Source organism: Typopeltis vanoorti, chromosome 26 (assembly GCF_054136105.1).
Source record: "Typopeltis vanoorti isolate ZY-2024b chromosome 26, IOZ_Tvanoo_1.0, whole genome shotgun sequence".
In the NCBI taxonomy this organism is placed as follows: domain Eukaryota; kingdom Metazoa; phylum Arthropoda; class Arachnida; order Uropygi; family Thelyphonidae; genus Typopeltis; species Typopeltis vanoorti.
The window spans coordinates 33,820,001-33,846,347 of record NC_143574.1 but is presented as its reverse complement, the minus strand read 5'-3'; positions in this window follow the sequence as shown (position 1 = coordinate 33,846,347).

The window sequence follows — 26,347 nt, the reverse complement described above, 5'->3', positions numbered from 1 at the left end:
CGGACGCTTCGCATTCATGTAGTTAATTATGGATGTATACACACGTGAAGACAGGAACGGTGGATAATCAAGCAGTGGCAGCATCGTGATGGGAAATAAGTGAATAATATAATAATTAAATAATATGAAATAAACACAAATTAATATTATTAAAGTAATCTTCTAACAGCCAAGAAAAATAAACATTTTATATATTTTGTAAATATATCAGAAATATATTGATAATACTATGGGTACCCCCTAGTATTACCGACAATGCGATTGGGGTTTTCATGCATGTAGATGATTATCAGTTCGCGAGATATTTCCAGTATAGAGAGAAGCGAACATCAGAAAAAAATTAATCGCAATATTCTTTCTAAAATGTGCACTTCACTGCTTTTTCTAATTTCTTTCTTTCTTTTTTTTTTTTAATAATCTGAATGTGCCTGCAGAAGATTATCCGAATAGATGACTACGCCAAAAATGCACATCCCTCTCCTATATATCCACCAAAACCCAGATAATCCCTTGACCGCCCAGTCTCGTATTGATTTTCGCACACATCTTGGAGGGAAGAAGGCGTTTTCGAAAAGACAGAAGTGAGCATGTTGGGATGATGACGTATTTCTTACGAACTTGTTTTAAACAGCGGATGCGTTTAAGTCCTAGTAGGAAAGTAGTAAATACAGACTTGCGTTAACCACTGTGGAAAATAAACCAAGAGTCTTTTCCAGAATTTTTAATCCTTAATTAAAAAGCTTAATTAAATAACTCACCTAAAAATGTTATTTATTAGTAGAATTTTCGCCCGAGTATCACAGGCATCTTGGACTACATCCAGACTACATGGACACCCCTGCTGAATACGTGAAATATATGCCAGTTGGTAATAAACAGCAGATTATTCAGACATAGTTCAGACATGTGTAGGCATGATCGCTTGTCCACTCGTCTATATTCATATTTGTAGATTTAGGGACTCAAAAACACACGTGTTGAACAGATTATTTTATTAATTACAAATAAAATAAAACTTGACGTTTCGACCTCTATATCGAGGTCATCATCGGAAGAATACAACTGTATGCAGAACCAAGCTACATGCTCATGCTTTCTATACCAGTAAACTAAATCTACGTAGTTAATAAATCTTTTTTCTAGCCTGACCTCTAGTGATAGAAAAGAAAAACAAATGAAATAAAATAAAGAAAAAAAAATAATATATATATATATATATATATATATATATATATATATATATATATATATATATATATATATATATATATATATATTATAAATAGATAAATGCAACTAAAATAAACTGTTAGAGTCCTCCTGTATTAATATTCTGGATAGTTACAAAATGATTTCTTTCAGTTGCTATTGAATGTTCTAAACACTTCACCAAGTCACCAGGTTGTCTTCTTGTAGTGGGAATTTTTCTAATGCTAGTTTAGGATGTTATATAGGTTGTAGATGGGTCCTCCACATTCTTGAAATGGTGAGGCCATCATTTTTGTTGAGATTTGGGTTGTGTTTGAGCATTTCACAAGACTCTTTAAATTTTCTCTCAAACCAGGTTTTGGTGCGGTGTAGGGACTTGGTATTTTTCCAGTCAATTCTATGGTATGTTTGGAGTGCATGGTCAGAAAGGCCTGTTTTACCGAAGTGGAGGTATTTAATGTGTCGTTTGTGTTCGTCTTGTCTGATTGGGATAGTTCGCCCTGTTTCCCCTATGTATGGTATGTTACATGTGCAGTGTATTTTGTATACCCCTGGGTGTGCTAGGTGTGGAAGAGGATCTTTAGAGGAACTGAGTAGGTGTCTTAGCTTATTTGGGGGTTTAAAGGTGGTTTTAATGTTGTATTTGCGAAGTGTTCTGTCTATTTTTTCAGAAATGCCTCTAACATAAGGAATGGCAATAGCATTCTTGAAATCTTTTTTGTTCTTACTGGTGTCTTTATGGAGGATCTTGTGAATAGTTTTTTTATTGTATCCATTTTTGATAAATGTTTGGTTGATGATTTTGTATTCTTGGTTTAGAGCCTGTTCATTTGAACAGATAGTTAGGGCTCTGTGTTTAAGGGTGCTTATGACACCTAATTTTTGTGTTGGGTGGTGGTAAGAATTTTTGTGTATGTATTGGCCTGTGTGTGTAGGTTTGCGGTAAACTGAGAAGGAGAGACAGCCAGAGGGAAGACGTGTGACAAGTGTGTCTAGGAAAGGAAGAGAGTCGTTTTTTTCCATTTCAATGGTGAATTGGATACGTTTGTGTTGTTTGTTTAGGTGGCTAAGGAATGTATTTAGAGCTTCGCGGCCGTGGGGCCAAATGGCGAAAATATCGTCGACGTATCTGAGCCAGATTTTGGGCTTTAGACATGCTGTCTCTAGAGCCCGTTGCTCAAAGTCTTCCATATAAAAGTTAGCTATTGGGGGAGAAAGTGGTGAGCCCATGGCTGTACCTTCTTTTGGAAGGTAAAAATTGTTTTGCCATACGAAATATCCGGAGCGGAGTACGTGCACAAAGAGGGCCGTAATGTCATGTGGGAATATGTTCTGTAGGAGCAAGATCGTGTCATTGATTGGGACATTGGTGAAAAGAGAAGTTATGTCAAAGCTGACTAATAAATCTTGGTCGGTGAGTGTAATGTTTTTGATTTTACTGATGAAATGTTGTGTATTTTTTATGTAGGAAGGGGACTGACCTACCAATTCCTTGAGTGTGGCAGCTAATTTTTTTGCTAAGAGATAATTTGGGCTGTCAATTCCTTCAACGATTGGGCGAAGTGGTGTGCCAGATTTGTGTATTTTTGGCAGGCCATAAATTCTGGGCGCACGGGCATATTGAGGTATTATTTTTTTTGTCGTTTCTTCGGGCCATGTGTGGACGGATTTGATTAATTCAGTTGTTTTCTTTTTGTTACGTTTTGTGGAGCTGTAGTTTACCATTTGCTAGGTGTTGTGGTCCGATATTAACTGGTTCATTTTTTCTATGTATGTCGTACGGTCTAACAGGACGGTGGAATTGCCTTTATCGGCTTTCGTTATTATGATATCCTGGTTATTTTTTTAGGATTTAAGGGCTAGATTTTCGGTTTTGTTTATGTTGGTGTTTAGTTTTTTGTTAGAATTTAGTATACACGATGTTTCCATTCGTATTTTATCAGCCAGAATGGTGGGGAGGGATCGTAAACCTCTCTCGATATGATACACGATATCAAGTTTGTTCACTGACCTCGGAGCAATGGCGTAGTTCAAACCTTTCTTTAGCAGCGAGAGTTCACCTTCGGTGAGAACGTGGTTTGATAGGTTGATAACTGAGCATTGATCCGATGGTGGTTGGTGGCTCCTAACATTGTTTGCGGGCGATTGGTTGCTCCTTATGACGTCGGTTTGTGGTTGGCTGTTCCTTTCGTAATGGCGTCTTGATGATCTTGTGCTTTTCTGTTGTTGTAGGGCTTGAAATTTCACTCGTCTATATATTTCCCGAATATAGTTTCCATATTCGGCTTTGAAATAATGCTGAATTTAATATCCTCTTGATTTCTATAATTTTTCCATCGCCGAAGAAGCCTTTTGGCGCTTTATTTTAGTAGAAACTATATTTTCTTTCATGTGAAGAAAAGAACAGATTCTAACTAATATCATTATGTTATCATAATGTGCAACTCGTATTGCATAATTCATGTATTAGTAATAATACCACAATAATAATTTACTAGTGTAGTTTAAATTTACACAAGGAAATGTGATTGTGTGTTAAAGTTCAGTTGGTTTTTCCAAAGTATCACAATTTTCTCCTTCGACATTTCGAAGAGACTTAGTGCCTTAGCGGTTATGGTCACAGTGCTTCTAAGGCGCATGCGCTTTTGGTTTAGTTCCCATATGCATGATGCAAGTAGCTTCTCCATACCACCGATAGAACCTTGTCTTTGCATCGTCACTCTCGTCGAAATAAGGATGAAATCGTCACTCTACGATTTTATCCTTATTTTTCAAAATGGTCGTCACCGTAGAATAAGACCATCGATCACGTGTAATCGCATTGACGGGCTTACCAGCTTCATGTTGCTTTGTAACTTGAAACTTAGTTTCAAGATCAATTGCTCGCCTTTTTCTGTGATTCTTCACGAGGTTTTTGGATTGTGTGCGTGTAGGTGGCCACGTTGCACAAAATCTCGCGAAATATTTAACGATAAATACACAAATAACCCATTTCTCAAACGCAAAATCATCAGAGGAACTGTTGAAGACACGTGCCGACTGCCGAGGGAAGTTGCCGCTGAAGATGCTGTTGCCACTGCACATGCTTTGCCTTACGCTCGCTTGCGTCTTGTTCTAAAGTATAGCCGAAAATGTTAGATATATGAAGAGCCAAAGGCTTCAATTCGGCGACATATGACTTGTTTAAGTTAAGAAACGATATGGGATGTAATATCCCTTAACTTAAACAAGCCGAAAATGTTATTTATTCCCTTATGGGATCACGGACGTATCTTCGAAAGGACGTAACTCGAACGGACGTAAGTCGAACGGACGTAAGTCGAGGGATGACTTTATATAAAAACAGCCATAAACTGTCCCCAAAACATACAGCTATATAGATGAGCATAAAATAATACTCATCTATATAGAATAAAAATATTAGTTAAAGTGGGAAGCAAGAGAAGCCACACCATTCTGTTACAAAACCAATTTCCATCTGTGGAGGATGGTGTTACGAAAACATGAAAGGGAACGAAAGAGCTAATAAATAATGGAAAAAGGAGAACACCTAAGAATTAGTACGGAAATTATTTCATTCCGAAGAATCAAGTTTACTTGGGCTGATAATTTCAATAAAACCTTTATTAATAATATCGCAAAATTAAAACAAAGCCAGCTCCGATATTTTCCATATGAGCAACACAGTTTCCAAGAGCAAGAAAACTGCACTGCTTTTCGTTTAGTAGCACTGATGGGGGGGGGTGGGGGGGGGGGGGGGTGGGGGGGGGGGGGGGTGGGGGGGGGGGGGGGTGGGGGGGGGGGGGGGTGGGGGGGGGGGGGGGTGGGGGGGGGGGGGGGTGGGGGGGGGGGGGGGTGGGGGGGGGGGGGGGTGGGGGGGGGGGGGGGTGGGGGGGGGGGGGGGTGGGGGGGGGGGGGGGTGGGGGGGGGGGGGGGTGGGGGGGGGGGGGGGTGGGGGGGGGGGGGGGTGGGGGGGGGGGGGGGTGGGGGGGGGGGGGGGTGGGGGGGGGGGGGGGTGGGGGGGGGGGGGGGTGGGGGGGGGGGGGGGTGGGGGGGGGGGGGGGTGGGGGGGGGGGGGGGTGGGGGGGGGGGGGGGTGGGGGGGGGGGGGGGTGGGGGGGGGGGGGGGTGGGGGGGGGGGGGGGTGGGGGGGGGGGGGGGTGGGGGGGGGGGGGGGTGGGGGGGGGGGGGGGTGGGGGGGGGGGGGGGTGGGGGGGGGGGGGGGTGGGGGGGGGAGGACAAGACGCAAGCGAGCGTAAGGCAAAGCATGTGCAGTGGCAACAGCATCTTCAGCGGCAATTTCCCTCGGCAGTCGGCACGTGTCTTCAACAGTTCCTCTGATGATTTTGCGTTTGAGAAATGGGTTATTTGTGTATTTATCGTTAAATATTTCGCGATATTTTGTGCAACGTGGCCACCTACGCGCACAATCAAAAAACCTCGTGAAGAATCACAGAAAAAGGCGAGCAATTGATCTTGAAACGAAGTTCAAGTTACAAAGCAACATGAAGCTGGTAAGCCCGTCAATGCGATTACACGTGACTTCGGATGGTCTTATTCTACGGTGACGACCATTTTGAAAAATAAGGATAAAATCGTAGAGTGACGATTTCATCCTTATTTCGACGAGAGTGACGATGCAAAGACAAGGTTCTATCGGTGGTATGGAGAAGCTACTTGCATCATGCATATGGGAACTAAACCAAAAGCGCATGCGCCTTAGAAGCACTGTGACCATAACCGCTAAGGCACTAAGTCTCTTCGAAATGTCGAAGGAGAAAATTGTGATACTTTGGAAAAACCAACTGAACTTTAACATCCAATCACATTTCCTTGTGTAAATTTAAACTGAACTACTAAATTATTATTGTGGTATTATTACTAATACATGAATTATGCAATACGAGTTGCACATTATGATAACATAATGATATTAGTTAGAATCTGTTCTTTTCTTCACATGAAAGAAAATATAGTTTCTACTAAAATAAAGCGCCAAAAGGCTTCGCTTCGGCGATGGAAAAATTATAGAAATCAAGAGGATATTAAATTCAGCATTATTTCAAAGCCGAATATGGAAACTATATTCGGGAAATATATAGACGAGTGAAATTTCAAGCCCTACAACAACAGAAAAGCACAAGATCATCAAGACGCCATTACGAAAGGAACAGCCAACCACAAACCGACGTCATAAGGAGCAACCAATCGCCCGCAAACAATGTTAGGAGCCACCAACCACCATCGGATCAATGCTCAGTTATCAACCTATCAAACCACGTTCTCACCGAAGGTGAACTCTCGCTGCTAAAGAAAGGTTTGAACTACGCCATTGCTCCGAGGTCAGTGAACAAACTTGATATCGTGTATCATATCGAGAGAGGTTTACGATCCCTCCCCACCATTCTGGCTGATAAAATACGAATGGAAACATCGTGTATACTAAATTCTAACAAAAAACTAAACACCAACATAAACAAAACCGAAAATCTAGCCCTTAAATCCTAAAAAAATAACCAGGATATCATAATAACGAAAGCCGATAAAGGCAATTCCACCGTCCTGTTAGACCGTACGACATACATAGAAAAAATGAACCAGTTAATATCGGACCATAACACCTACCAAAAGGTTAACTACAACCCCACAAAACGTAACAAAAAGAAAACAACTGAATTAATCAAATCCGTCCACACATGGCCCGAAGAAACGACAAAAAAATTAATACCTCAATATGCCCGTGCGCCCAGAATTTATGGCCTGCCAAAAATACACAAATCTGGCACACCACTTCGCCCAATCGTTGAAGGAATTGACAGCCCAAATTATCTCTTAGCAAAAAAATTAGCTGCCACACTCAAGGAATTGGTAGGTCAGTCCCCTTCCTACATAAAAAATACACAACATTTCATCAGTAAAATCAAAAACATTACACTCACCGACCAAGATTTATTAGTCAGCTTTGACATAACTTCTCTTTTCACCAATGTCCCAATCAATGACACGATCTTGCTCCTACAGAACATATTCCCACATGACATTACGGCCCTCTTTGTGCACGTACTCCGCTCCGGATATTTCGTATGGCAAAACAATTTTTACCTTCCAAAAGAAGGTACAGCCATGGGCTCACCACTTTCTCCCCCAATAGCTAACTTTTATATGGAAGACTTTGAGCAACGGGCTCTAGAGACAGCATGTCTAAAGCCCAAAATCTGGCTCAGATACGTCGACGATATTTTCGCCATTTGGCCCCACGGCCGCGAAGCTCTAAATACATTCCTTAGCCACCTAAACAAACAACACAAACGTATCCAATTCACCATTGAAATGGAAAAAAACGACTCTCTTCCTTTCCTAGACACACTTGTCACACGTCTTCCCTCTGGCTGTCTCTCCTTCTCAGTTTACCGCAAACCTACACACACAGGCCAATACATACACAAAAATTCTTACCACCACCCAACACAAAAATTAGGTGTCATAAGCACCCTTAAACACAGAGCCCTAACTATCTGTTCAAATGAACAGGCTCTAAACCAAGAATACAAAATCATCAACCAAACATTTATCAAAAATGGATACAATAAAAAAACTATTCACAAGATCCTCCATAAAGACACCAGTAAGAACAAAAAAGATTTCAAGAATGCTATTGCCATTCCTTATGTTAGAGGCATTTCTGAAAAAATAGACAGAACACTTCGCAAATACAACATTAAAACCACCTTTAAACCCCCAAATAAGCTAAGACACCTACTCAGTTCCTCTAAAGATCCTCTTCCACACCTAGCACACCCAGGGGTATACAAAATACACTGCACATGTAACATACCATACATAGGGGAAACAGGGCGAACGATCCCAATCAGACAAGACGAACACAAACGACACATTAAATACCTCCACTTCGGTAAAACAGGCCTTTCTGACCATGCACTCCAAACATACCATAGAATTGACTGGAAAAATACCAAGTCCCTACACCGCACCAAAACCTGGTTTGAGAGAAAATTTAAAGAGTCTTGTGAAATGCTCAAACACAACCCAAATCTCAACAAAAATGATGGCCTCACCATTTCAAGAATGTGGAGGACCCATCTACAACCTATATAACATCCTAAACTAGCATTAGAAAAATTCCCACTACAAGAAGACAGCCTGGTGACTTGGTGAAGTGTTTAGAACATTCAATAGCAACTGAAAGAAATCATTTTGTAACTATCCAGAATATTAATACAGGAGGACTCTAACAGTTTATTGTAGTGTAGTTGCATTTATCTATTTATAATATATATATATATATTATTATTATTATTATTTTATTTTATTTTATTTTATTTTATTCATTTTTTTTTTCCATTTGTTTTTCTTTTCTATCACTAGAGGTCAGGCTAGAAAAAAGATTTATTAACTACGTAGATTTAGTTTACTGGTATAGAAAGCATGAGCATGTAGCTTGGTTCTGCATACAGTTGTATTCTTCCGATGATGACCTCGATATAGAGGTCGAAACGTCAAGTTTTATTTTATTTGTAATTAATAAAATAATCTGTTCAACACGTGTGTTTTTGAGTCCCTAAATCTACAAATATGAATATAGACGAGTGGACAAGCGATCATGCCTACACATGTCTGAACTATGTCTGAATAATCTGCTGTTTATTACCAACTGGCATATATTTCACGTATTCAGCAGGGGTGTCCATGTAGTCTGGATGTAGTCCAAGATGCCTGTGATACTCGGGCGAAAATTCTACTAATAAATAATATTTTTAGGTGAGTTATTTAATTAAGCTTTTTAATTAAGGATTAAAAATTCTGGAAAAGACTCTTGGTTTATTTTCCACAGTGGTTAACGCAAGTCTGTATTTACTACTTTCCTACTAGGACTTAAACGCATCCGCTGTTTAAAACAAGTTCGTAATAAATACGTCATCTTCCCGACATGCTCACTTCTGTCTTTTCGAAAACGCCTTCTTCCCTCCAAGATGTGTGCGAAAATCAATACGAGACTGGGCGGTCAAGGGATTATCTGGGTTTTGGTGGATATATAGGAGAGGGATGTGCATTTTTGGCGTAGTCATCTATTCGGATAATCTTCTGCAGGCACATTCAGATTATTAAAAAAAAAAAAAAAGAAAGAAATTAGAAAAAGCAGTGAAGTGCAGATTTTAGAAAGAATATTGCGATTAATTTTTTCCTGATGTTCGCTTCTCTCTATACTGGAAATATCTCGCGAATTGATGCACGAAAACTCTAATTGCATTGTCGGTAATACCATGGGGTATCCATAGTATTATCAATATATTTCTGATATATTTACAAAATATATGAAATGCTTATTTTTCTTGGCTGTTAGAAGATTACTTTAATAATATTCATTTGTGTTTATTTCATATTATTTAATTATTATATTATTCACTTATTTCCCATCACGATGCTGCCACCGCTTAATTAACCCCCGTTCCTGTCTTCACGTGTGTATACATCCATAATTAACTACATGAATGCGAAGCGTCCGTTGAAGTCAGTGTTATCTTTTTTTTTTTTTTTCATATTATAGAAATAATGTGGATATGAAGCTGTTCCGTTGTTATTTTGTTTGGTTGTCTTTATACTGGTAAGGTAAGGGAAATGACATTACAGCGAGAAAAAAAAGATTAATGATTAGACAGAATTTATTATTATTCTATTCAAAGTTCATAAAATTATTTGAAGGTTATTACTCACTTCAGTAGGAAAAAAATTCTTAAAAATGGGATACGTCATATTCATCCCTAGTAAGTGCTGCCATCTCTGAACCATTAGGAAAAATACAGATAGTTTTCGTTTATTATGATGCGAAGATACTCTAAAATAAGTGATCCCTGTCTGTTTCTTCATGTGACGTGTGGGATAGATCATACATTGCTCAAATAATGTTGTTGTTGTTTTATATCACTTCCGTTCACGAAAATTTGTTAACCTAGAAGCGTGGACGAGAGGCAAGGTGTAAATAGATAATCTGGGAAGCCTCCTTCTCTTTTCCGTGCACATCCAAATACGATCAAATACATTTTTCCATTCTCTGTGACGCACGAAAACGACCAAATCTTTTACTAGTTTTGTATTTACATAATATAAATGTTTAATTAACTGAATCTCTAACATAATATAAAATAATATAACTGGATGCTTGTTACGAAGTTCTAACGGCATTTTTATCTTTTCAAGGGCTCACAAAAAAAAATATTTTTTAATTTATTAAAAACAGCAGTCGTATGTTCAAAATATCAGCCGGATTAATTGACATGGATTTCTCTGCATTGAGGCAGAGAGTTTCCATGAACATTGATTAATAAACGTAATATTACAAAATTGATGATATCTACATATTCAGTTCTAAATCGTTCTTCACATGGTTCTAGGCTATCAAAATGCAGGAAAATCTCTTAATTAACACACTTTGGTTAGAAAATTTAGATTTTATTAGAAAGTAAATCTAATTAAATTAAAATTAAATTTAAAATTAAAAAAAGTAAATAAATCTAATTAAATCATGTCAATATTTCTAATTAAATAAATTTAATTAGAAATTAATAAGCTGTTGGTTTTCTATTATTGGTTCCAGATATCGCAACTGAACTGAAGGTCTGCTTCAGATGCGATTTTTATCTGAAGCGCTGATTTGATGGCGTCCACGTGATTGACTTAGTTCCCATATTCAAGAGTTGCCAGGAATTGGGGACAGCGCCACCTGAAGTTTCAGGATTCAACATCCGCTATGATTGTCACCCTTCGCCAACTCCATGCAAGGAAGAAAAGCAGTTTATTATTAGTAGGACTTAAGAAGTAAGTGAGTTGAAACCAAATGCAAATCGTCATACTGATTACTTTTATTGATTTAATTAAGATTTTAATTTAATTAAGAATATTTTTCTAAGTCTTTATCCGATCGGTTCTTGGGTAATGTCGATCTCTGACACTGGCAAGAAGTTTTTCTTACTAAAACTCCGTTTTTCGTCCCGTAAACTGAAGAAAATCGATCGTAAAGCCTACACTATCTCAACAATAAAATGTACTCAACATTATGGATCACTAGATGGCGGCACTTGTTAGCCGCCTTTCTTCACGTTATGTCCTTTATAATTGACTTGGACCAGCACTCTCTCTCTCTCTCTCTCTCTCTCTCTCTCTCTCTCTTGCTCTCTCTCTCTCTCTCACTGGCTACCGATGGACATCGATCTGTCCCGTCAACCGGATTACATGCAGAACTCCCATGAGGCCACATGTTTTGGAAATATTCTGTCGTTTCTCCTGTAGCGCTGTATCTGCGGTCTTAAAATTCTCCGCGTCAAAGAATTTCGAGTGATAAAAATAACAGAATTTATCGGGAGAATGGGGAAAGTGACAGAACACTCGAAACCAGTCTCCTTAAGTAATACTGAAGACTAAAATGCTGTTACAGTTTTCTTACGCATTTTTATTTCCTAATAAATAAAACAACACTGTGCTTCTCTAAATAATGTGTTTCTTTAGATTGCCTTTGCAGCACTCCCGCTAAGCAAGTTTCTTTTATTTTCCTAACATCGTCCCAAATGGGGAGCAGCGAATTGCTTTTGGCCTCTTGATCCCTCGATATCACGTGTTCCTTTGCTTTCAAAACGTTTTATTATTTCATGCTTATCCTCAGTGCTCAAGGCTTTTCTTTCAAGTTTGTTACTTCAATTCTTTAAACCAGGGTTGCTTACTGATGTTTAAGATGCTGTATTAAACGCTTTTATCAAGAAAAACACACAAAGACGAGAGAACAACGCGCGACACCCACTCTTAGGGGAAAGCATTCCTCTCTCTATATATACGAGTGTATAGAGAGGGGGATTACTGAATTTTTGGAAATCTTAGAAATCTTATAATCTTTTAGAAAAACAAAACGAGAACAAAATTTCTTCTCCAAGAACCAGTATGGATTTATACCTTAATAGGCTTGCTAGACCTCCTGAAAGAGTTTAACCAGTCCCCTGCCTGGTTATTTAACTTATAGATCACAAGCAGTAAAAATTATCTAAAACTCTACCAATTTCATTAGTTTCAAATGTGGTGTTCCCGAACGTTCTCTCCTTGGGCCAGTATTGTTAATAATTTACATAAAATAACTTATGTGACCCCGACCATCATCAAGTAAATTAAACACATTTACAGGTGACAAGAATGAATATTCACTAAAAATTCTGTAAATGAAATGCAACATGAGAAAACATCATGAGAAAAGACCTGAAATTAGTGACAAATTATGTAAAATTGACTATTTGGGAAATGTTGATCAAGTATCTGAGAAAAAACTATTTTAATACCAACTAGTTTCACCAACTTGAGCTGTTGGCATCTTCAGGGTACAGGACTGATGAGAGGAACTAAAGCTGACAAAACATGTTACAGACAAGACATTAACAGAATTCTAATTATAAATTACAAAACAACACTGAACGTGTGCAATACACGTGTGGCGCGTACATGATTTCATTTGTTGTTGTTTAGGAACGTTTTATAGTTGGTACTAAAGTTCATTTCTTGTGTGTTTAAATATCTAATTACGGTCTTCCATGTCTCGGATAAGATTAAACCTTGATTCCTATTACGATTTTCTGCAGAATGGGCGAGTGTTGTGGGTTCTTTAAAACTACGAGAGCGGTAATCCTCTTCTATGTAAGGGATGCAGCTTTTATCCCACTCAATGACATCGTTGGTTGTGGAGAAATGGGAAGATAAGCCCGATATATCTGGTCTGATATTTTTGGCATATCCGATGTGTTCTCTCTGTCTTATCTGAATGATTCTTGAATTGGCTGATGAAACCTAACGCACGAGCATGGGATATTGTAAACTCCAGCATATTTAAAGAAAGGATGGAAATTTTTTGGAGATCTTAAGAGTTTACGAATTGTATCTTTAGATTTAAAGGTCACTCTTATTCTATGTGGTTTGAGGAGTTTAGCAACCTTGTTAGAGGCTGTCCCTATGGAATGGCGATAATCCTTTATCCCCTGTTCTGGCAAATATTTACTTGGAGGATTTTGAATGCAAGGCTATCTCTTCCTTTGTTTTAACACCTAAAGTTTGGAAACGTTATGTGGATGACGTTTTCCACATTTGGAGCCATGGACATGATTCCCTAATGGATTTCCTGGAACATCTCAAAGTTTACATCCAAGTACAAAGTTCACAGTAGAGCTTGAAACTGATAGTTCCCTGCCTTTCCTGGATGTGAAACTGAACCAGTCTTCTGGTAAACTTAAAATTTCGATGTATAGAAAGCCTACACATACTAACAGATATCTTCATAGTCAGTCCCATCATTTCCCTCCCAAAAAATTTGGAATAATTTCTGTACCTTGGGACATAGAGCCCGCTCTCTTCTTGATGACCCAAATGAACTTCAAAAAGAAATCAACTATCTCAAAACTACTTTCGTATTTAATGGATATTCTAAAAGAATTATTGAAACATTCCTTCTTAATCCTCGTAGTCATCACACAGAAGAAATAAATACATTTAAAGGCAATACATCTATACTTTACATAAGTTCACTTTCACAAAAATTAGCCAAGGTTCTAAGAAAATACAATATCACAACTTTGTTCACTCCACTTCCAAAAATCCGCTCCTTAATAAGCCATCCAAAACCTTGTCTTCATCATCTTCAGTTTCCCGGTGTGCACAAAATATGGTGTGATTATAACATTCCTTATTTTGGCCAAACGGACAAATCTATTGAATTGCGTATGGAGGAACAAATGAGGGATATTACTTAAAAGAGACAGCGAGCCAGTGCCTTATCAAGCCATATCCTTTTCGCAGCTAATCCTAATGATGAAAGCCATACTCACACAGTCCGCTGGGACAGATCTACTAACATCTTTCGTTACCAGGATGAATTGGAGAGAAAAATCGTGGAATCTAGGGAAATCATCCTCAACTCTGAACATCTAAATAATAGTGGAACAACACCGTCCCAGATAGTCATTCAGCTCTAATCGTGTATAGGCGTTCCCGTGATGCTGAAAGCAAGCACTCTCCCAACAATGCAACAAACGAAAGAACAGCTTTAAATACTTAAGTATAAAGAGCTGATAAGCTTCATTTCGGCAATGAAAACATTACTTAAATTAAGGGGATATTAAATCCCACATAGTTTTAAAACCGAATAAGAAACTCAAAGATCGGAATCAGAGAGTTTCTTGCCGAATATAGTAAACTATAAAGTATCGGCGACACTAGCGTTAGCCAATGCAAGTGATCCTAGTACGTAGTACAATACCGGGAACTCGTTGCAAAGGTGGGGGAAGTTCAGATCGCTATTCTTAGGTATTTTCCATAATGTAAAAACACATTTCCTAGGAAATGTATGCTGTTATTACATTATGGAGGGAGGTCACTACCCAGACCGGTTTCAGCCTTATAAGTAAGTAAAGCCGTCTCTAAAAATTCGGACTATCCCTAGGCCACTCAATCGTGGGCGAAAGACCGTCTATCTCAGCGTTGGCTCCACTCAGTGATGGCCTTCCACCCACACGCCACCACCGAGCAGAACCGCTCAAATTCCGAAGAAAATCATTCACCGACAAAGCCCCTCAGCGGGTCATGCCGGAGAACACTTTCCCCGGAGACTCAAATTGCTCCCTTAAGGCAAAAACCCCAAGGGAGCGAACTCATAATAGCCCCCACCGGTTTCAGCCTTTTTTGAGGCTTCATCAGTGAGTAGCTAGACCTAATACCAAAGTGTATAGCGAAAAGAACTTATACTCTGCGAACGAGTTGTCCAAACAGGTGCAACCATTAAGTTACTTAAGTATAAAGAGCTAATAAGCTTCATTTCGGCAATGAAAACATTACTTAAATTAAGGGGATATTAAATCCCACATAGTTTTAAAACCGAATAAGAAACTCAAAGATCGGAATCAGAGAGTTTCTTGCCGAATATAGTAAACTATAAAGTATCGGCGACACTAGCGTTAGGAAAATACCTAAGAATAGCGATCTGAACTTCCCCCACCTTTGCAACGAGTTGCTCGGTATTGTACTACGTACTAGGATCACTTGCATTGGCTAACGCTAGTGTCGCCGATACTTTATAGTTTACTATATTCGGCAAGAAACTCTCTGATTCCGATCTTTGAGTTTCTTATTCGGTTTTAAAACTATGTGGGATTTAATATCCCCTTAATTTAAGTAAGCTTTAAATACAACTACAACGTTTTCATGCAAATTATGTATAGAGACTCTTTGTTGTTCATAGTTTTTTTTTTAACCTTCAGTGCTTAGTGTTTTTTTCGTTTATAATGTCACCTGATGAAGGCTGTTACAAGCCGAAATTATATATATATATATATACATAATTTTAGAAAGCACATTTTTTTCTGGGAGATGATGTTGATTATTTTCAAAATTCATGGGATCATCCAAATAGTAAGTTTCTTCGAAAATATTAGGATGTTTTAAATGCAATTAAAATCCAATAAACACCTATCGTAACAAATTTCTCCGAGAATCTTTTCTTCTTCTTTGCATCTTTATTTTAAGTCTAGTAAGTTGTTGTTCAAAAGCTGTTTTAACAGAGTACAGTATATTGATATGTCTGATTTCTGCGTCTGCATTTGCCATGGTATAGTTTTGATGCAGCATAGGAGGCCTCGTTCAAAATTTCTTGAAATTTCCGATAATTCCTGAGATGTGCTTTGAATCATTTGATAAACTCTTATAAAATGCATTCCAGTGCACTTTATAAATTCGATTTCAGACATTTAGGTAAGGAGATGTTTGCCAATAATTGGCAAAAATAGTTTAATGGTTACCAATGTTTCAACAGAAAGAGAATGTTTACCAATGTTTCACGAGTAAGAGAATCCAAAATAGGTTTGGGTTTGTGCCAATTTATTAAATTTGCTCCCTCCCCTATTTTCGTAAGTATGATTGTCTAAGAAAAAAACACGAGCGAGTAAGTCCAAAAAGGGAAATAGTTTCTACATCTGCTATGGTGTGATTGATTTTTTATCGCTATCCGCATATGCTTGCTACCGTTTAATGCACGCAGGGTATGTTGCTGAAAACAAAATCAAACATTATCGACGTTGTTGGTGCAAACATCGTGCAGAGCATAACTAGAAAATCATAGCCTTATTTTATTTGTCCATATTTTAGAAGAATAATAACAGTAATAAGAACCATCTCTTATGCTCCATTTCTTTTATATGGTTACGAATATAACTTCTCGCATTGGTTTTCTGCACGTAACACAATGGGAAACACTTTCTATCCTGCGCATCTGCGGTTGTTTATTACTAGATGAATTTCTTCAAGCGATTCACGTGCATTAGGTTTAGGTTTAGAACAAAGTCATCAATTTTCTCTCTCTCTCTCTCTCTCTCTCTCTCTCTCTCTCTCTCTCTCTCTCTCTCTCTCTCTCTCTCTCACACACACACACACACACACACACACACACACACACACACACATACACACACACAAATTCTTAGGAATTATATATATATATATATATATATTTCGTAATTCGGTGATCGTGGTTGAGCAAATTCTTTAGTGTAATACACGATTTCTCATAATTTGACCCTTGTTATTGTTTAATATGAATAGGAATACAAGAATACATGAGCAATTGAAATTATTTGTTTGCAACAGAAATGTATGAATTTTGCGACTAGAAATCATCCAACTGAAACAAATTAAAATCCCTTCATGAGTTTCTGCAGAGAACCTAATTTAAACATTTGATTATATTCTGGCCCGCTGACAACAGCGACTTGTTCAAAGCTCAGCAACAGAGACAGCCTAGCTGTCAACATAGCAAAGATACATGAAACCTTGTGACAGGTTCTGAATCTACCTAAAATACCTTAAGTCTTTTCGTCTATCGTATGTGTTCTCTCATTCGATACTTTTAGAAATGAGAGACGAATAAACAGAAGCCTTTTACTTCTGTTTAATCGGAAACAGAAGCAGCCTTCGTTAAATGCTTCGGTTTTTTACTGCACACAAAGGAAGTTCTGTTTGTTCTCATAAGCCTTATCTGACGACGGCGATCTGGTTCCTGAGGACCACAGTTACGCTTCTTAGACAGGTAAGTAAGTTATTTTTCCAGTGGTTAAAACCCAGGGCATCTCCCCTTTGAATAACTAATCAGCGCTGCTATTTCCGTAATCATGACTCCTGCCAGACGGACACCCACAATAAGCCTTCTATCGAACTCGGAAAGATTATTTGTTTTTCCCATTGTGCTCAACACTACTGATGATTACCGACCAGCAGCTTTCTTCTATAGTTGCTTAGAATATGTGGTGAAGTACGTGATTTGTATATGGGCTGCATAAGTGACCTTTACGTACATCTGCATAAAGTTTTCTAATTGAGTGGCCAGTGTAGGTGTGTGTGTGTGTGTGTGTGTGTGTGTGTGTGTGTGTGTGTGTGTGTGTGTGTGTGTGTGTGTGTGTGTGTGTGTGTGTGTGTCGATGCCAACATTAATAATCAAAATCAGTTTGTATATTCCTTAACTGGCCGAAGTAGGTGAAAATAAGGCCGTGTTTAATACTTTTGCGTAAACCACTCAAACATTTTTTTAGCCTAATTTTCTTATAAGAATAAAATTGTCTAAGAGGACCAATACAGAATACAGAATTCAATTTTAGCAGTAACATTCACCATATGTGCTTTTGAACTGATTTTCTACATTTACAAAATAAAAAGAAGATGTAAACAAATTATAAACCACACATTTGTTAAATGTATACTTCAGTTTAAGAAAGGACAGTTAAAGTACTTTTTTCAGTTCTTTATCATGAAGGAAAACCGCAATTGGAAGTTGTAGTTCAGTATCACTTGACTAAGATCATTAAGAAGTGAACGGGAAGACTTTTCCCAGTTGAAGACTCTCTTAGTTCAATAATAGATGAAATCATAGATCTGATAAGAACATCCAATTTCTCGAATTACTGGCGAGTTTAGCATGGAGTCGTCCACTCGGGGTTCGCTTAGTTTTAGCTAAACGGAAACGTTCTTCTCAAGGCGAAATGCTCTTCTGTGTATTGTGGGAATCCGTCCGCGAAGGGGAAGGGATGTATGAAATCCTCGTTTTTTTTTTTTTTTTTAACTTCTGTCATTAATTTTCAAGCTGCATAAGAATTATTATTCCGCCTGTTATAATTTAAAATCAACGAGAGTAAGATATAATTCTCGCCAGGTAAGCAAGGGGAGAGAGAAACAGAGAGGGGGGAAGTTAATTTTATTCCACTGTCGTATTACAAACATCTCTCTCTCTCTCTCTCTCTCTCTCTCTCTCTCTCTCTCTCTCTCTCTCTCTCTCTCTCTCTCTCTATATATATATATATATATATATATATATATATATATATATATATATATATATATATATATATATATATATATATATGTATGTATATTCATGCAGTTAAACGTGTACATCATACGAAATCACGCTCCTGCTGTCTTGGAAATAAATATCGCTCAAGAAGTGATTTACTGTACGCACTCTTCGTGATTACTTAATGGATAACACTTCAGATTTCTATTCATGCGTGATGTGGAATGGGCTGAAGCAACGTGCTGGGACAGCTGAGTCCGTTTTTGGCAATAATGATGGGCAGGAAATGAAATACACACAAAAAAAAGCTTTTAATAAATGATATGCATCGTCTTAAAAGTGATCTTTCTAAGACACACACACTTAAGCAAACCTCACTCCAAAGTTAGCCATAAGACTCGAATTGGAGATGAAGAAGTAGGCCGAATATTTTGTTTATCATTGCCATTGGGTTTTTTTTTTTTTTTTACTTCTTTCTCTATGCGTCCTAGATCTTTCTTAAAAATAATATGCAGTTTGAAGGTTATATATAATTCCTAAAGGCTTTCAGCAAAGAATTCTCTAAGCGATTCTAACAAAATATCAAAGCGCAAATTTGAGAGAAAATCACAGAATGTTAAGTCAGTTATCCAACTCTCTTGAAGATCTCACTAGAATTATCTACTTTCCTATAGAAATAACAATATTTACTTGATGAACAAATCGACTTCAAGAGAAATAAAGGGACAAGAACTATAGTCTTCGATTTGTCATAGAAAAGATGCTTAGAATAAAGACCCCCCCCACCAAGTAATCATAGAATTTATTGATATAGAAATTTCTTTTCACAACATTCATTACAATATCATCGAATCCCTAAAAATTTGAAGATGAGTTACAATAAGAGAAGAGTAATTTATCAACTAATATAAAATCCAGACCGCAGTCGTAAGAAAACACGCGAACGAAGATGCAACAAGAAAGCTCGTCCGACAAGGATGCTGGTTCTCACCATTACTTTTTATTATTTATTTCGAATAGGCTACGAAGGAATTCAAAGAAAATAAGTCAATACTGGAAAAGAGATTAATGGTAGGCTTCATTGTACGATGCGATATAGCAGAATAGGAAAAAGCTACAAGAATCACTTGCAGAGATCTACGAAGATAAGAATGAAAAATTCACGACGATAATCAACGAGATGGAAGTGAAGGAATGTGTCACAGATGGGGAGAAAATTATTTCTCACTAGATGGAAGCAGATTAATGCAAGGAAAAAAAATTACCTTCCTAGGATGCCTACGAACATCAAATGGCCCAAGTAAAAGAGATGTAAGAATAATAATAACACGAGCAAAACATGAATTTAATAAAAAAAGAAAGCACTGTTAACACAAAGAATATGCTACTGAGAACAAAAACGTTTTTAGGGTCCACTACGGATCAGCGACACACGGACTTCACTAAACAAAAAGAAACAAATCAAGTTTTTTCATTCAATTTTTGTTAACAAAAGTTGTTTAAGAACATTTTGTTACATTAAAAGTTACTAAAAGGTTGAGTCATTTGAAAAAAATAACGCTTTCTACTGTACATAAAATACACTTAAACTTACTATGCCGAGAAATGCTTTCTTTTCCTTAATTGTTTTCTTCTCTTTCAATGAAGAAGAGCTGATTACTAGAAAATCCTGAGTGAAGTTCAATTCTGTTCTTCATGCGAAGGCTGCAGTTCAAATCCTTCTGTAGCACGGATATCCGTGAAGATCTTTAGATAGTATAAGATGAATTTCGCTGCTTGTTCTCATACGATCCGCCTGCTTCTTTGCCCCGACATGCATTAGTAGGAAAGGTGCGTTTGATCAGCCTTAAAGCCTTAAAGTACAAGCCTAATGGCTTGTAATTTAAGGCTTGTTTTGGTAATCTTTCTGTTTTCATTCTTTGAACGTGTTTCATCCATTTGTGTTCATATTTTTTAATTTTTTCTATTACTGATTCTTGGTTTAATTCTTTCATAATTTCTTCGTTTCTTTTGTGATTAAATAGAATATACTTTGCTGTTATTAATCTTTGTTTGTATTTTTTTGTTATTGTCCAGATTTCGCTTCCATACATTAAGACTGGTAGGGCTAATGTATTGTATACTTTTAGTCTGGTTTGCTTTTGAACTAGGTTTGGTTTAAATATAGAGTTAATTACACCTGTTTTTTTTTAAATATTTTACAATTTTTACATTTATATCTTTTTAATTTTCATATGTGATCATACATCCTAGTAGTTAAATGAATTCACCTGTTCTAAGATTTTGTTATCTATTAGTATTTTAGTTCTTGCTGGATCTTGTCCTTTAAAGGCCATAGTTTTTGATTTTTCTGTTGATATTATCATACCATAATCTTTGGATTTCTCATTTAGATCTGAAATAGATTTCTGTAGTTTATATTCAAATTTGAAATTATTATTTAGTGGTCGGCAAAGAGGAGAGTGTGTTTAAGTTATGAGTAGGAGAAAGTTTAATTCCTTGATGTAAATTTTTATTCCATTTTATTATTATTTCATTCAAGTAGATATTAAAAAGAGTTGCTGAGAAGGGACATCCCTGGCGGATCCTTTTGTTTATCCCTCTCGTATATGATAGCTCGTGATTTAATCTTATTTGTATTTGATTATTTTCATATATACTTGCGATAGCTTTTAAGATATTATTTGGTATTTGTGTTTCTTTTAATATGCTAAATAATGTGTTTCTTTTAACTTTGTCAAATGCTTTTTCAAAGTGAATAAATGCAATATGTGTTTCTAAATTATATTATCTTCTTTTCTCTATTATTAATTTTAGGCAAAAATCCGTGTCTATATATGATCGTCCTTTTCTAAATCCATTCTGTACTTCTACAGAATATTTCTTCGGAATATTTCATTAGTTTGCTATTTAAGATTCTGCTGTATATTTTGTAACATGAATTTAGTATACTGATACATACCTCTATAGTTTTTAGGGTCATCTCTATTACCTTTCTTAAAGATAGGAATCACAATTGCTTTTTTCCATTCTATTGGGGGATACCAGTTGAGTAAATTTTATTTAAAAATAATAAGAGACTTCCTTTGAATCTTGTTCCTGCGTATTTATATAGTTCTGAACCTAGCTTATCTTCTCCAGGTGATTTTCCGTTTCTTGTTTCTTTCAGGCTGATTTCTTATATATATATTTAGATATTTGGCTCACTTATTATTAAATACCTTTTCTCGTCTAAACGGATGTTATTATGCTTACTGGGCAGGTAAATATTTTTACTTGCGTTAATCTCTTCCCTGATAGTGGGATATTTATAAATTGTTTTCGATCCCTGATACGTTTCATTAGTTTGATCTCATTGATTTTCAACTTGCATTTGTAATTTCGAAAATCATTTATCTTGGCGAGTGATTCTTGTGTCTCTTTTTCATTTTTTGCTGTCAATGCTCTATCGTCAGAAAATATTATCGTACGGTAAAAACTACCGTTAATCATTATTCAAGGATTGATTTATTTCCTTGGAATTCCTTCGTAGCTCTTCGATATCAATATGACAAAAGAAGTGTTGAAGCCCTTTCCTTGTGTAACGTGCTTTTTTTATTTTAGCTTTATTCCCTTGTTTTTTTATGACTGCAGTTTGGGTTTTATATAATTGATAAATTCGATTTTTAACATTCTAATCTGTCTTCATATTTTTAAGGGATTTCAACATGATATTGTAGTGAATGTTGTCTAATTTCTGTATCAATAAATACTACGAGTAGCGGTCTCTTTATTGTAAGTGCTTTTTCTATGACAAATCGAGGGGTTAATAGAACTCGCATTGTCCCTCTATTTCTCTTGAAGCCAAATTGGTCATCCACTAGATTTTTCTCTCTTTTTTTCTGTTCTATAGGAAAGCAGATAATTCTAGTTAGGATTTTAAGAAAGTGGGATAAGATAGTTGATATTCGGAGACCTTCACAGGTTTGTGCTCTGATATATTTTGAAATCGCTTAATTTGCTCGAAATCTTTATGGATTTTATATATTAATGACCTTTAAACTATACATTATTTTTAAGGACGGTGTGGGACACAGAGAGAGAGAGGGAGAGAGAGAGAGATAAACGAAAATAACACCACAGAATAGGAAAAAGCTACAAGAATCACTTGCAGAGATGGACGAAGTTCGAAAAAAAATTCACGACGATAATCAACGAGATGGAAGTGAAGGAATGCGTCACAGATGGGGAGAAAATTATTTCTCACTAGATGGAAGCAGATTAATGCAAGGAAAAAAAATTACCTTCCTAGGATGCCTACGAACATCAAATGGCCCAAGTAAAAGAGATGTAAGAATAATAATAACACGAGCAAAACATGCATTTAATAAAAAACAAAGCACTGTTAACACAAAGAATATGCTACTGAGAACAAAAACGTTTTAAGGGTCCACTACGGATCAGCGACACTCGGACTTCACTAAACAAAAAGCAACAAATCAAGTTTTTTCATTCAATTTTTGTTAACAAAAGTTGTTTAAGAACGTTTTGTTACATTAAAAGTTACTAAAAGGTTGAGTCATTTGAAAAAAATAACGCTTTCTACTGTAAATAAAATACACTGAAACTTACTATGCTGAGAAATGCTTTCTTTTCTTTAATTGTTTTCTTCTCTTTCAATGAAGAAGAGCTGATTACTAGAAAATCCTGAGTGAAGTTCAATTCTGTTCTTCATGCGAAGGCTGCAGTTCAAGTCCTTCTGTAGCACGAATATCTTTGAAGATCTTTAGATAATATAAGATGAATTTCGCTGCTTGTTCTCATACGATCCGCCTGCTTCTTTGCCCCGACATGCATTAGTAGGAAAGGTGCGTTTGATCAGCCTTAAAGCCTTAAAGTACAAGCCATTAGGCTTGTACTTTAAGGCTTCTTTTTGGTAATCTTCCTGTTTTCATTCTTTGAACGTGTTTCATCCATTTGTGTTCATATTTTTTAATTTTTTCTATTACTGATTCTTGGTTTAATTCTTTCATAATTTCTTCGTTTCTTTTGTGATTAAATAGAATATACTTTGCTGTTATTATTAATCTTTGTTTGTATTTTTGTGTTATTGTCCAGATTTCTCTTCCATACATTAAGACCAGTAAGGCTAATGTATTGTATACTTTTAGTCTGGTTTGCTTTTGAACTAGGTTTGGTTTAAATATAGAGTTAATTACACCTGCTTTTTTTATAAATATTTTACAATTTTTACATTTATATCTTTTTAATTTTCATATGTGATCATACATCCTAGGTAGTTAAATGAATTCACCTGTTCTAAGATTTTGTTATCTATTAGTATTTTAGTTCTTGCTGGATCTTGTCCTTTAAAGGCCATAGTTTTTGATTTTTCTGCTGCTATTATCATAATATAATCTTTGGATATCTCATTTAGATCTGAAATAGCTTTCTGTAGTTTATATTCAGAATTTGAAATTATTATTTGGTCGTCGGCAAAGAGGAGAGTGTTTAAGTTATGAGTAGGAGAAAGTTTAATTCCTTGATGTAAATTTTTATTCCATTTTATTATTATTTCATTCAAGTAGATATTAAAAAGAGTTGCTGAGAGGGGACCTCCCTGGCGGATCCTTTTGTTTATCTCTCTCGTATATGATAGCTCGTGATTTAATCTTATTTGTATTTGACTATTTTCATATATACTTGCGATAGCTTTTAAGATATTATTTGGTATTTGGGTTTCTTTTAATATGCTAAATAATGTGTTTCTTTTAACTTTGTCAAAAGCTTTTTCAAAGTCAATAAATGCAATATGTGTTTCTAAATTATATTATCTTCTTTTCTCTATTAGTAATTTTAGGCAAAACTCCGGGTGTATACATGATCGTCCTTTTCTAAATCCATTCTGTACTTCTAAAATAAAGTTTTCGGAATATTTCAATAGTTTGCTATTTAAGATTCTGCTATATATTTTGTAACATGAATTTAGTATACTAATACCTCTATAGTTTTTAGGGTCATCTCTATTACCTTTCTTTAAGATAGGAATCACAATTGCTTTTTTCCATTCTATTGGGGGATACCAGTTGAGAAAATTTTATTTAAAAATAATAAGAGACTTCCTTTGAATCTTGTTCCTGCGTATTTATATAGTTCTGAACTTAGCTTATCTTCTCCAGGTGATTTTCCGTTTCTTGTTTCTTTCAGGCTGATTTCTAATTCTTCTTTAGTTTTTTCTTTTTCATTTTCGTTAATTGTTTGCCATTTTTTTTTTAAAAAACATTTGTCAGTCCACAATTCTGTGTAGTAATTTAGAAATTCTTCTAATTTCAATTCTGTGTTTAATTTTATGTTTTCTTTAGTATCTGCCTTTAAGTGTTTCAAAATCTTATATACATTGGGTCTTATTTTATATAAATCGTGTTCTAAATTAGAAACAAATTTACTCCATGATTCTCTATGTCTTCTTCTGACTTCTCTTTTAGCCATTGGTCTTATTCTTTATATTCTATTTAATCTTCTAATATTTTACTGCTTAATCATTTTTGATGGGCTTCTTTTTCTTCTTGATTATTTCTTTCATTGTATCATCCCAGATCTTCAGTTTTTTTTCCATTTATTGAATTTTTTGGTCTTTCCTAAGCTTTTATTTACTGCTGCATTTAGTATTGTTTTTAAATTAAGCCATTCTATTTCTATTTCTTCATTTTGTTTTATTTGATCTAGATATTTGGCTCACTTATGAAATACCTTTTCTAGTCTAAACGGATGTTATTAGGCTTACTGGGCAGGTAAATATTTTTACTTGCGTTAATCTCTTCCCTGGTAGTAGGATATTTATAAATTGCTTTCGATCCCTGATACGTTTCATTAGTTTGATCTCATTGATTTTTAACTTGCATTTGTAATTTCGAAAGTCATTTATCTTGGCGAGTGATTCTTGTGTCTCTTTTTCATTTTCTGCTGTCAATGCTCTATCGTCAGAAAATATTATCGTACGGTAAAAACTACCGTTAATCATTATTCAAGGATTGATTTATTTCCTTGGAATTCCTTCATAGCTCTTCGATATCAATATGACAAAAGAAGTGTTGAAGCCCTTTCTTTGTGTAACGTGCTTTTTTTATTTTAGCTTCATTCCCTTGTTTTTTTATGACTGCAGTTTGGGTTTTATATAATTGATAAATTCGATTTTTAACATTGTAATCTGTCTTCATATTTTTAAGGGATTTCAACATGATATTTTAGTGAATGTTGTCTAATTTCTGTATCAATAAATACTACGAGTAGAGGTGTCTTTATTGTAAGTGCTTTTTCTATGACAAATCGAGGGGTTTATAGAACTTGCATTGTCCCTTTATTTCTCTTGATGCCAAATTCGTCATCCACTAGATTTTTCTCTGTTTATTCTGTTCTATAGGAAAGTAGATAATTCTAGTTAGGATTTTAAGAAAGTGGGATAAGATAGTTGATATTCGGAGACCTTCACAGGTTTGTGCTCTGATATATTTTGGAATCGCTTAATTTGCTCGTAATCTTTATGGATTTTATATATTAATGACCTTTAAACTGTACATTATTTTTAAGGACGGTGTGGGACACAGAGAGAGAGAGAGGGAGAGAAAGAGAGAGATAAACGAAAATAACACCAATGACAATTCTAAACAGAATATTAAACCTACTCAATAATTTCGAATCCCGATCTTTATGATTATGACGTTAGAAAGAGCAATAAAAGAAATGCCTTCGTGTTGTTCTAAGGGACGCTTAAATGCACGTGTCTTGG